We start from the raw sequence: 13,386 nt of genomic DNA on the forward strand, positions 1-13,386 counted from the left end.
AGACGTTCTTGTGAAACAACATCACGTCAGTCAGTTATATCAAAGTGAAGCTGCAGAATGAAAGCAGCTAAAGCCGGTTTCCTTCATGTGATCACGTGATCGGAGCTATATCCTTAAAAACACACTTGTATAAATACACCATCACATAATAACTACATGCAAAGAAAACACTTTCATTTTAAAAACATAGTAAGAATAAGTGCATGTGTTGCGCATGTGAGCCACAAATTCTAATGAAGCTCAGAGACGATCAGATCATCATCATCATCATCATCATCGTCATCTTCATCATCATCATCATCATCATCATCATCATCATCATCATCATCATCATCATCATCATCACTACAGTTCTTTAAGTTACTGATTTACAACAAGCCAGCAGTGTAATAGCCTGTAATGACACGTCTGTAGGGGGCGCACTGAAAAAAAACTGCAATGCTGTGTCTCAAATCGCATACTTCTCTTAGTATACTAGAAGTTAGTATGCATCAGGATAGTGTACATACTAACTAGTACGCAAATTCTCCACAGATAGTATGTCTCAAATCAAACTCTGCTGCTACACACCGGAAATGACGCAGCTTCTTCTTCTACTACTATTTAACGATGTCGCAACCAGCTGTTGGAACGCTATCGCCACCTGCCTGCAGCACAATTTGCAAGTTTGGAAAAAGAAATTGTTAGGGGTTTTTGTGTTTCCATGAACCGACCCCTCCCCAGCCTCGTACGTGGTGATGGAATGAAGGACAGACACATGGATGAGTTTAAGAAAAATGCTTGTTTAGTGAATTATGCAAAAGTCAGAGACAAACTTACGTGCACACGGGCGCTAGCAAGCAGAGAGATCTATCGCAGACGTCTTCGAACGCCAGAACGCAAAGATCAGACAAAATGGTGGATCTTTATAGTAGAATATTCAGGTTAACGCCTCTAGTCAAATGTGAATGTAGGATTGGTCAGTAACTGTAAACACTTGATTCTAAGATGGCCGTCGCACGTGATCGTAGTGGAAATTTACCAAAAGTTGTTGTTTTCAAGAATCTGTTCCCAGCGACTTGTGTCCTTCAGAGTGAATTCTCAAACAGGTGTCCAGACGTCCTGGAATCTGGGATTGTTTAATCTTTCTGTGTGTGCAAGGCTTTGTGACCTCGGCCTTTGAGTTGTGAACCTGAGTTTAGTTTAAGTGAATGCAAGAATAGGATTATTTAATATGAATTAAATATGTAAGATTATCAGTTAATCAAGTGACTATTTGAAATGTGTGTTAAATCTAGATGATTGATTACAGTAAAGTTGTCATTTCCTTACAAAATAAAGAAAAAATATGAGAATTGAAATATTGGCGAGATATTTACGCTGGTATCAGCACCGAAGACATGTTTATCCTTCTACTGCTGCTGAAAAAGCACTTGTAAGTATATATATATATATATGTACATTATATATGACGTAACTTCTGTTTAAAACGTCATTAAGATGGCAGCTGTTTAGGGTGGTTAGTGTTCATCGAACCATACTCAGCTTTGTGGGCGTTTTAGTGACAATTTAGTGTGCATGGTGCACTAAATTTCGCATACTAAGAATTGAGACGCACTTACGCACTAAAAATACTAACTTTGAGTACGCAAGTATGCGATTTGAGACACAGCACAATAAATGAGAAGACTGGAGCTCCAAGCAGCCTATTGTTCTCCTTCAATAATTGCAGGCAGGTGGAGCTGATGAGATGGTCTGGTCCCTCAGGTGAGTGCCGACAGGAGGGGTTGAAGAAAAGGGCTGGACTTTCTTTAGGAAGATTTGCTCTAATGGCTCAAAAACAAGGACCAGAAAGCCTGAGATCTCAGTGTGGAAAGAGATTTTACCGAGTAGAGAAGCTGCTAATGCTGGATAGTGGACGCCTCATTTCATAGTTCCATCTGCGTCTGTGGATAGAAGATACCTCTGCTCCATCTAACCCTGCCTGTAGAGGGCGCAGAACGTGTGAAGTAAATTCTGTTTTCCTCTAATGAAAACAGGACATTATGAAACTATTTAGTTCAGTTCAGTTTATTTTTTAAAAGGACAATGTTCAGTTACATTGAAAAGATGCTGCACCAGATTTAGCACAATGATAGTTTCCATCTGTAGTCCTCAACAAAGATGCAGACAGTTTAAATAATACATCACAGACAAATAAAGCAGAAACACAATAATATTGATCATAGTTTTTACACTATGAGGCGAGAACAACTTTTGATGTTGACAAGAATGTCACGAGTATGTTTGTGTGAAGGTGAAGACTCTGCTGAGACTCATGGTGAGGACAGAGACTCCTTTAAATACCCTCAGTGTGAGGAGCACGATGAACAGACCAGCACTCAGAGGTGAGACAAGGACCTCCAAGATTGTCCTCCATGTCTTCATTCTCACTCATTCTACTTCTGTGTTCAAGATCAAAGCAGCAGCAAGAACCTGCTGGACCTGGACCAAGATCTGGACCAGAACCCAGCTGTGTGTCTCTGAAGAGTGATGGTTCAATGGGGAGAGTAATTTACTTCAGAGGAAGTGAAGAGTCTCCAGGTGTGAGGTGAGAGTGAACAAGTGTGAGTCTACCAGGTTCATACACACATTAAACCAGAGAACTTCACTTCACTCACATCACCAGCAGGGGGAGACAAAGACACAATTAAAAACCTCAAACGTTGCTTTCACAGTTGTAGTGCAGAGGTGGACATGTGCAGCAGTGTGAGGACATCTAGTGGTTCAGCTGGTGAATACCAGGATAGAAACAGATGAGAGTTGATCAGAGTTGTGTTTTCATCAGGATCCAGCAGGAGGAACCAGAATATTCTGGACTGTTGTCAGTCTTTGAAGAATAAGACCAAGAAGAATCATTTTTATCAAAATTATATTTAAAATAAACAGTTTGGCTTGACAAGATTTAAGTTCTAATGGAGATGTATGTGGGTTTAAAAAGGAACCTTCTAGTTTACTTATGATCAGAACCTTCAACACGACAAGAGTTTATTTACAGTTTGATTTCATCTCTTCTTCTCAGAGTGGACCATCAGAACTCAGAGCTTCTCATTGGTCAGCAACATCCCTCACAACTGGAAATCAAACGGCTGGTATGTTCATGAACTAGAGGAGGTCCTCATCCTAGAGGTTCCTTCTGTTCATCATCATTCAGCTGAATCCAAGCTAAAGCTTCTGGTCTTTGTGGTTCTTGAGATGATCCACTATCACTCTGACTTTCTTCTCTGTGATTCTGTTCCAGTCACTGGAGAGAAACTTCTACAACTATATGCAGAAGGAGCTGAAGAGAGTCTGGAGGTTTGTGAGTCCAGAGACTCCACAGACTGAGGAGGAAGATGAGAAGTGGAGAAGCATCAGAGAAGAATTCCTGAAGATCACAGTTCATCTCCTGAAGGACATGGAGGAGGAGGATCTGGCCGAGCGTCTGTGGAGCAGTAAGAACATGTGAACAAACATGATGAAGATGAAGAACACTTGCATCAGATCTGAAGATTTTACTCCATTTTCACCTTCTACAATCTTCTGACTCGTGTGACTTATGTCTTCATTCAGGCAGTCTTGCTTCAGAGTGTGGAGGACGACTGAAGAGGAGCCTGCAGAAGAAGTTCAACAGTGTGTCTGAGGGGGTCGCTAAAGCAGGAAACTCTGCTCCTCTGAATGAGATCTTCACTGAGCTCTACATCACTGAGGGGGGCACAGACCAGATCAACCAGGAGCACGAGGTCCGACAGATCGAAGCAGCCACCAGGAACCAGACCAGACCAGAAACCACCATCAGACAAGAAGACCTCTTTAAAGCCTCACCTGAACGACCAATCAGAACACTGCTGACGAAGGGCGTGGCTGGCATTGGGAAGACCCTCCTGACACAGAAGGTCACTCTGGACTGGGCTGAAGACAAAGCCCACCAGAACTTCCACTTCATCTTTCCTTTCACCTTCAGAGAGCTGAACCTGCTGAAAGAGAAGAAGTTGAGTTTGATGGAACTTGTTCATCTTTTCTTTCCTGAAACCAGAAAATCCAGACTCAGCAGCTTTGAAGGACTCCAGGTTCTGTTCATCTTTGATGGTCTGGACGAGTGTCGACTCCCTCTGGACTTCCTCAACAGTCGGCGCCTGATAGAAGCTACAGAGTCCACCTCAGTAGACGTCCTGCTGACAAACCTCATCAGGGGGGATCTTCTTCCCTCAGCTCGTCTCTGGATCACCACACGACCTGCAGCAGCCAATCAGATCCCTCCTGAGTGTGTGGACATGGTGACAGAGGTCAGAGGGTTCAATGACCTCCAGAAGGAGGAGTACTTCAGGAAGAGGTTCAGAGATGAGGAGCAGACCAGCAGCATCATGTCTCACATCAGGAGGTCACGAAGCATCTACATCATGTGTCACATCCCGATCTTCTGCTGGATCACTGCCACAGTTCTGGACATTTTGAAGAGCACAGAGACAGGACAGCTGCCCAACACTCTGACTGAGATGTACATCTACTTCCTGGTGGTTCAGATCAAAGTCAAGAAGCTGAAGTTCGACGGAGGATCTGGGACTGACACGGTTTGGGATCCTGAGAGCAAGAAGATGATGGAGTCTCTGGGAAAACTGGCTTTTGAGCATCTGCAGAGAGGAAACTTGATCTTCTATAAGTCAGACCTCACAGAGTGTGACATCAACATCTCAGCAGCTTCAGTTTCCTCAGGAGTGTTCACTCAGATCTTCAGAGAGGAGAGAGGACTGTACCAGGACAAGGTGTTCTGCTTCATCCACCTGAGTGTTCAGGAGTTTCTGGCTGCTCTTCACGTCCACCAGACCTTCATCAACTCTGGAGTCAACCTGATGGAATCAAAACTAACATCCGAACTGACAGAAATCGACAAAAGTCCAACAGAAAGGTTCTACCAGACAGCAATAGATGAAACTCTAAAAAGTCCAAATGGACATCTGGACTTGTTCTTGCGCTTCCTTCTGGGTCTTTCTCTGCAGACCAGCCAGAGTCTCCTTCCAGGTTTGTTGACACAGACAGGAAGTAGCTCCTGGACCAATCACAACACAGCAGAGCTCATCAAGAAGAAGATCAGTAAGGATTTGTCTCCAGAGAGAATCATCAACCTGTTCCACTGTCTGAATGAAGTGAAGGACACTTCTCTGGTGGAGGAGGTCCAACAGAAGATGAGAATAGGACGTCTCTATGTTCAAATATCTTCTTCTCAATGGTCGGCCCTGGCCTTCATCTTACTGTCCTCAGAGGAACATCTGGACGAGTTTAACCTGAAGAAATACTCAGTATATTCTTCAGACGAGGCTCTTGAGAGGCTTCTGCCGGTGGTTCAAGCTGCAAACAAAGTTCTGTAAGTTGTTCAAACATTTCTGATGATATGAACTAAACATCTTTGATGATTGTTGTGTTTGTCATCGTGTTTAACAAACTGATCCTAATTTAGACAAACCTTCCTCAAATATTCATACAATATGTGATTTTATGATGTAACTAGTTCAGTCTTGTCAAATAGAGAATTGAAAAGTAAAGATGTTACGTAGTTTATAAAAATACCATCTTAATAAATCATTGTAATGATAAACAAACAAGCGTCAACTTTAAATGAAAATGAATAATAATCAAAAGAACATATTTAAAACATGTGGCCTCATTAATTATACTGCGTATACACAAATGAATGTGTACGCAACATTTATTTATATAAAATAAACTTAAGTTAGCATGTGTGACCTTCACAGCAGCTCTGAGCCTGATTTCTACAAAATCTTCATCTTAAATTCACATGAAGTTTCTTGAATGAAACAAAACCACGAAGGTTACATCAATAAAAATGCAGCTTTATTTAACTTTACTGTTTCATACAAAAGGTCAACTCTTGTCTTTTTCTCAGGAAATGTGTTCTATAAAAATAAATAATAAAATCAAAAGGGTTCGTCTTCATAATCCTCTTTGTCCAACTGCATGTATTTAATTTAAAATATTCATGTCAGGTATTACTTTAAGATTCTTTTTAACCAAAATAAGTTGATAAATGTCACTTCCTGTTGGAGCAGTTGAATCTATTTTCAGCTCATGAACTGAATATTGAAAAACATTTGCTTTGTTTTTTTATGCAAGTAGATCAGTGTCATCAGAGAATTGAAGGATTGAATTTAACATTTAATTTTATTAAAATGTTCTATTTTTTTAACCATAGAAATATTTTCTGAATCATTTTATTAAATAATTTGAATATATATTATATATTGGATTTTAAACACTTTCACATTTGTATATTAAATTAAAAAATATTGAATCTTGATTTTTTTTTTCATTTTATTTATTACTAAAATAACAATATTGAACTATAAATAAACTCTTTCAATTCTTGTCAAATAGAAAATTGAAAAAGTAAGTAAGTAAGTAATATTTATTTATATAGCGCTTTTCTAGACCAGGGTCACAAAGCCCTTAAACAATCAAAACAATACTCAAAAAAGTATATACTTTAAAGATCAAGATAATACTGAGAACAACACAGGAGTTCCAGAAAATCAAGGAAAAGCCTGAACAAATAGAAACATCTTAAGATGTTCCTTAAAGGAGTCAGTAGATCCATCAAGCGCAAAGAGAGAGGAAGATTGTTCCAAAGCTTAGGAGCAACAGCCTGAAAAGATTTCTCTCCTCTGGTCCTGAGCACTTGTTGATGAAACTCGTCTCTTTCACAGGCTGAACAACTGTGGACTGTCAGAGAGAAGTTGTTCACTTCTGTCCTCAGTCCTCAGCTCTCCGTCCTCTAGTCTGACTCTACTGGACCTGAGTAACAACAAGCTGCAGGATCCAGGAGTGGAGCTGCTGTCTGCTGGACTGAAGAGTCCACACTGTCACCTGGAGACTCTCAGGTCAGAACATCATCTTTTCTACATCATCAAAGCTCAAATGTAAAGTCAGAGGTGGAAACACGAGTCAAAGTCTGTCATCACTTTGTTCTTCAGTGAAGCAGCTCATAGATACATTTGTATGTTTGTGTAGCAGGTAAAGATGTTACGTAGTTTATAAAAATATCATCTTAATAAATCATTGTAATGATAAACAAACAAGCGTCAACTTTAAATGAAAATGAATAATAATCAAAACAACAGTCCTTCATATTCTTTATCCAGTGTTCTCGCGTCATCTGTCTCGTAGAAGACAAAACACTTTAGAGTGGAATCTTGAGGTTTGTCTTTCATTTGTTTTCATAGTTTGTTTTTTCCACCGTTGTTGTCTCTGTTCTTCTCTTATGGTTCATCTGTTGTTCATGAGGTCTACGACTATTTTAACAGTCGACTGCTCACCAAATATTCAACCATTAAGTCGACTAATCGCATCATTCTTACATTTTTCTTCAATTTATCATGAAGTTTCTTTAATGAAACAAAACTACTTTACTTACTTTAAGCTTCTTTTGAAGCTAAATATGTTCATAAATGTACATTGAAGCCAATAAGTTTTGTTTGTCATGTCTTTTACTGAGACTCCAATTCATTCAGCAACAGTCCAAACCAACAGAGTCAAAACAACCATCAACGGAGACTTAAAACATAAACAAAAAAACAGCAGATCTTTGTTCACTTAATAAGTATTTTGTACACGTCAGCATTATTAAAGGAATCATAAATACATTTGTCTTGTGACAGAGAAAACACTCAGAGTGGTGACTTTGACTAACTGAACCACATTAACAAGTCATTTCAAAGTCAATTGTTTACAATAAATGACTGTTTTTACTTGAATTTATTGTTGCAACTGTGTGAATAAAATCATTATAAAATAAAGATCAATAATACGATTATAAATAACTTAATTTCACTGACACTCACGTATAAAAAGTATAGTTTTGTAAAAGCATCAGTTAACAGTCAAATCATATATTGATGATCATTTTAAAGACGTGGTTAAAGTCATCATGTGTGGTGGATGTAAAGAGATCAATGAAAGTTGATGTCATTTGCTGTAAGATTAACTTCAAATGTGAAGAAGATATTTCTGTTTGATTATTGATTCTTTCAGGTAGTAGATCCAGATATGAACATTTTATTTTGTAACATTTAGGAAATCCATGTGTGGTGAGTTGTTTGTTTTTGTACAGTGTAGGCTGCCCTCATCGTGTACTGACACTATTGTTAACTCGTCATCTTCATCAGCCGCTGGTTACGACTTCTTCACCCTCATTTAGAGGATTAGCGCCCCCACAAACAGGACAGGAGAGATGAAGTATTGACGTGACAACCAAGTGTGTTGTAAGAAAATATCAATATTTGTGCTCAGGTTATATACGGGTGTGAAAACTAACATGTTGGTAAGAAATGTCTTTCTCCAATGATTTGTGAGGCTCATCTACAACTACTTCACTTCACACTGAACACATGTGTCTCCATTTCTTGTTGAATCCATTGTGCTGATGGTATCTGTGATCATTCTCCTGACATGTGACTGTTGCAACAATCAGTCTCATCAAGTTGATCATGGTTTTCAACATTTTCAAGGTCAAACATTAAGAGAGAAAAGTGTAGATTTCCTACTTTGAATATGACGTGTTGATAAATGTCACTTCCTGTTGGAGCAGTTGAATCTATTTTCAGCTCATGAACTGAATATTGAAAAACATTTGCTTTGTTTCTTATGCAAGTAGATCAGTGTCATCAGAGAATTGAAGGATTTAATTTAACATTTCATTTTATTGATTGTTGTATTTTTTTAACCATAGAATTATTTTCTGAAAAATTTAATTCAATAATTTAAATATTGAAAGGTTGGTTTTGTTTTCATTGAATAATGGAAACATTTTTTAGACATAGAGTTTAATATAAATATATTATATATTGGATTTTATACACGTTTAAAAAAATAATGTAAAAGGATACTTGTTGAAAATATTGAATCTCGATTTTTTTTAATTTATGATTCCATACCAGCATTTTTATAATGTCTGTGTTTTGAAGAGGTAAAAAAAAATTATATTTTTAACGTTGTAGATTTAAAGAGGTAAAATATATATATATATATATATATATATATATATATATACAGTATATATATATATTTTAATGTTGTAGTTTTGAAGAGATAAAATTAAAATACAACATTTAAATATTCTTTTATTTCTATTTTGTTTACCTCTTCAAAACTCCAACATTAAGAAGAGGTACAAAATATTTATATTTCACAACTTTTTCAAGCCTTCAAAAAACAACATTATACACATTTGGGCAACAATTTTTTAATGTTATAGTTTTGAAGAGGTACAAAAAAACTACAACATTAAAATGTAAATATTTTTTACCTCTTCAAAACTCCAACATTAAAATATAAATGTTTTTTTACCTCTTCAAAACTCCAGGGTTAAAATTTATATTGGATTTTAAACACTTTGACATTTTTATAATGAATTTAAAAGGATACTTGTTGATAACAATATTAAACTATACTCAATTAAAACATATTGTTTTTATCATAAATTATAAATAAATAAATAAGCTCTTTCAATTCTTGTCAAATAGAAAATTGAAAAAGTCACTTGTTGATGAAACTCGTCTCTTTCACAGGCTGAGCAACTGTTTCCTGTCAGAGAGAAGTTGTTCACTTCTGTCCTCAGTCCTCAGCTCTCCGTCCTCTAGTCTGACTCTACTGGACCTGATTCACAACAAGCTGCAGGATCCAGGAGTGGAGCTGCTGTCTGCTGGACTGAAGAGTCCACACTGTCACCTGGAGACTCTCAGGTCAGAACATCATCTTCACTTGGTTCTGATAAGTTTCTAAAAGTGTTTCTCCTTCATTTCAGTCTGTCATGGTGTCAGATCTCAGAGAGAGGTTGTTCTTCTCTGGCCTCAGCTCTGACATTGAACCCATCCCACCTGAGAGAACTGGACCTGAGCTTCAATCATCCAGGAGGACCAGGACTGAAGCTGCTGTCTGCTGGACTGAAGAGTCCAGACTGGAGACTGGAGACTCTCAGGTATGAACAGAGCAGCAGAACTCACTGACTGAACTCCAAAGATCTTCAGACTGAACATTTGATGCTCAGACTCTTCATCTGAACTGAGCACATGAATCCAAACTCTGAGTTCCTCCATGTTCTCCTGCTGGACACCAGTGGAAGCATGAAGGAGACAGTTGAGACTGAGCAGCCTGTTTATAGATCCATCTTTGTTGTCATCAACAGTCATGACTGAGTCGTCCACTGAGAATGAAACAATATTCATGAAACATCTGAATCAAATGAATCTGATCTTCTGACTCTTTCTTCCTCCAGGCTGGATGACTGTGGACCACATATGTTAAAACTTCATCCATGAATGGTAAGTTTGATTCCATTGATTGACTTCAACATCAAAGCTCATCTGCTGACACAGCAGTTGAAGGTCTTTGTGGACATGGACTTGATGAAGAAGATTCCAGAACAAACGTGCAGATGTTAAAGACTCACAGTTACAGTATCAAGTGAAGCTCTGATTCCAAATCTTCAAGTCCTTCAGCTCAAAACTCTTCAGGAGCTTCAACATCAACATTGTTTCAGTTTGACTGTCAGTGGAGAACAAAGAAATATTTCTGTCAAATATTTGAAATCAGACGTGAGTTTGATCATCAACTCACAATGTTGAGTCACTTTAAACATCATTTCACACATGAATCACTTCATATTGAATCATGTGTTCACTTGAACATCTTCATCACAACTAGACTAGACTCATGTTAGCTACATGCTAGTTTAGCTGCTGACTTCATCTTCAAATCTGACATTCAAGATGATTCTGGGATGTTTCAGTCACATGGTTCTTCTCTCAAGTTCTCAGAAGAATGTTGACAGAACATTGACTCGTCTCAGTTTGGATCAGTATATTTTTTTTTTTTTTTTTTTTTTTTTTTTTTAGAATCCCTTATTAGTCCCGCGAGGGGAAATTCAACCATTCACACATACTGATGGGAGTAGGCATGCACACTTGCGCCAAGTTCACCATCAGGAGCAATCAGGGTGAAGTGTCTTGCTCAGGGACACAACGACACAAGCTTGTCTGGAGCTGGGATTGAACCTGCAACCTTTTGGACTGCAGGCAACCACTCTACCATCTGAGCTATGTCGTCAAGACAACGTTCTTCCACCATCATCACCTCATGTCTCTTCTTCTCTCAGTCTTCACTCTCACTGGACTCACACACAGCAGCGCCTCCTACTGTCCAACGACAACAGGAACTTGATGGAGGATCAGGATTATCTGGATCATCCTGACAGATTTGAAAAGCTGCGACTGGAGGTGGAGAGGAAGTGAGACTATCAGAGTGACTCTCAGAAGAAACACAAGAAAATATGTTGTTAAGTCAAATGTTTCCTAACATACCTGCTGGATTTGTTTCACGTTTGTTTGTGACTTTTATGATCGTTCTCTAGTTAAACCTCTTTTACTCTGAAAGTAAGTGGTTTAATGGTTATTTTTTCAAAAGAAAGAAATAATTCACGCAAAATTCAAACTCATTTTCTACTCGCCCTCATGTCGACTAAGGGTTGGGATTATTTTCAGAGTGATCTGTTCTTTTTAGAGTTATAGACAAAAATGTTTGTTCATTTTAATGTAGCAACTGGAGCTCAGTTGTCTTCGTCTTCATCTTCGTCCAAAAAGACACTTGAAAACATCCAAATACCTCCAGACTGCTCGTCTGTAACTCTTGGATTGAAGCTCCACATGAGAAGAAATCATCATAAAAACACTTAAATGAATTTATATTTTAAATGTGTTTGTAGTGAAAGATCTCAGTCTCTCAGTGTAAATCCTGCACTTGTGCACTGACACTTTCAATGTGTTTGATGAGGAAACACTAGCTGGAGCTGAGCCTGAGAACTTCAATAAATATATTTAATATTTAAACATTTAACAATAAACACGTACTTGGATCAAACCTCATATCATTTTTAAACGGAGGCGCCACCTACTGAGCATTAGACATGATGACACTGTTAGTGAAGCTTCATCTCACCATCACTAGTTTTGGATGACCAGCATGTCAGAGTAAGAAGAACACGCCGTACAACAGTGGTGCTTATTGAAGCCTCTGATATATAACAGGATTGATTGTTTTCATTTTTTACGGCTCCATTATTACAAACAACAGGTATTTACTTCCTGTGATGTGTTCAAGAGTTGGATTGTAAAACACTGACTGTAATCTACAGTTGCACCACTAGATGGAGCCATTGTCAATAAATAAAACACGAGTCACTATCATCACCTGTCGTGGTTCACTCCATCCCTGCAGCGAGGAAAACTTATCTTAGTCCTTGCAGAATTATTGACAGGACAGTGAATTATCTTAAATCACCACTAGAGGGAGCGATGTTCTCTCAGATTACAATTAGCAGCATTTTAGTCTTTCTTTATCCTTTAACTGACACATCGTCCTTTGTGTTGACATCAGGGGTGTCACACCCTGAAGATGACATGTGTTGGTGAATCATATAATACTTATATAATACTTTATTATTTGTTTACTTTGAGCACTTTATATAGACCTGATGATTTATTTTTTCATTATTCAGAAGAAACAACAGCAACATTCTTTCCTGCTGGAGGAAACTGAAGGCAACACTTGAGACTCAAATACAGCAGAATGTAGTTATAAAAGTGATTCACACGACACAACAATAATCATTAAATGTTGGGTTTTTAAAAAAATCAAAGTCTCTTGATAATCTTGACAAAATTGCAACATATTCCATACGTTTCAAAGCGAAGGTACGTCCGTTTCTCTTCCAGATCAGCTGTGCAGAGAAAAGTTGTTCTGGACATGTTAAGTCCTAAATGAAAGCAGCTTTGACTGTACAAAAAAAAAGAAGAAGAAATAAGGAGAGAGACTCCACACATGGTGAGACCATAATGTTCAGGGTCGGAGTCTCTCTGCACAACTTCTGGTCTGAGTGATTTGAAACACAGGGGCTCAGTAGCAGAGGTGTGTGTGTTAGTGACATAGTGGGGGGGCAGCACAGAACATATACAATGGACAGGCCAAGCACACAACATGATTCCTTCCTGAGACATTGGTGTGTGTACAGTAACGATGGTCAAGATGATGTGAAGGCGTTTTGGCATCAAGTGTATCACAGGGTGTGAGGTTGCTCTGGATCCTGCATGTTTCTAACACAGGGGACGATGCGTGAGGACAAATATCAGAAGGACCTTCACGATCCCCCGTCCAGAGGGACCACTACAATCTAGTTTTCCCCACCACGACATGACACGGACCCACATAGAGGCTTTTGAGAATCACTTGTATTCAATACAGTGTGTATGTACACCACTCTTCACATGGATCAATATCATGAAGCTGCTACAGGAACGTCCGAGCCCGAGATGTGATCCACCTCAA

The 13,386-nt window shown here is 38.5% G+C and overlaps 3 protein-coding genes across 3 annotated transcripts in view; all 3 read left to right on the top strand.

Annotated features, from left to right (window-relative positions):
* The window catches only part of LOC148085161 (NLR family CARD domain-containing protein 3-like), a gene marked incomplete at its 5' end in the record, with an annotated part of 350,040 nt that overhangs the window by 125,771 nt on the left and 210,883 nt on the right, over positions 1 to 13,386 (top strand). The window lies entirely within an intron of this gene.
* Positions 1 to 13,386, top strand: part of LOC148085164 (protein NLRC3-like) — a 145,721-nt gene that overhangs the window by 43,726 nt on the left and 88,609 nt on the right. The gene's annotated exons all lie outside the window — the stretch shown is intronic.
* Positions 2,527 to 13,386, top strand: part of LOC148085167 (NLR family CARD domain-containing protein 3-like) — a 181,026-nt gene continuing 170,166 nt past the window's right edge. Inside the window, exon 1 of the mRNA XM_087785532.1 lies at positions 2,527 to 2,569. The gene's annotated coding sequence lies outside the window, so the exon portion shown is untranslated. The remainder of the gene's footprint in view (positions 2,570 to 13,386) is intronic.

The sequence above is a fragment of the Callionymus lyra genome, chromosome 2, assembly GCF_982586985.1.
Source record: "Callionymus lyra chromosome 2, fCalLyr1.hap1.1, whole genome shotgun sequence".
NCBI classification, from domain to species: Eukaryota; Metazoa; Chordata; class Actinopteri; order Syngnathiformes; family Callionymidae; genus Callionymus; species Callionymus lyra.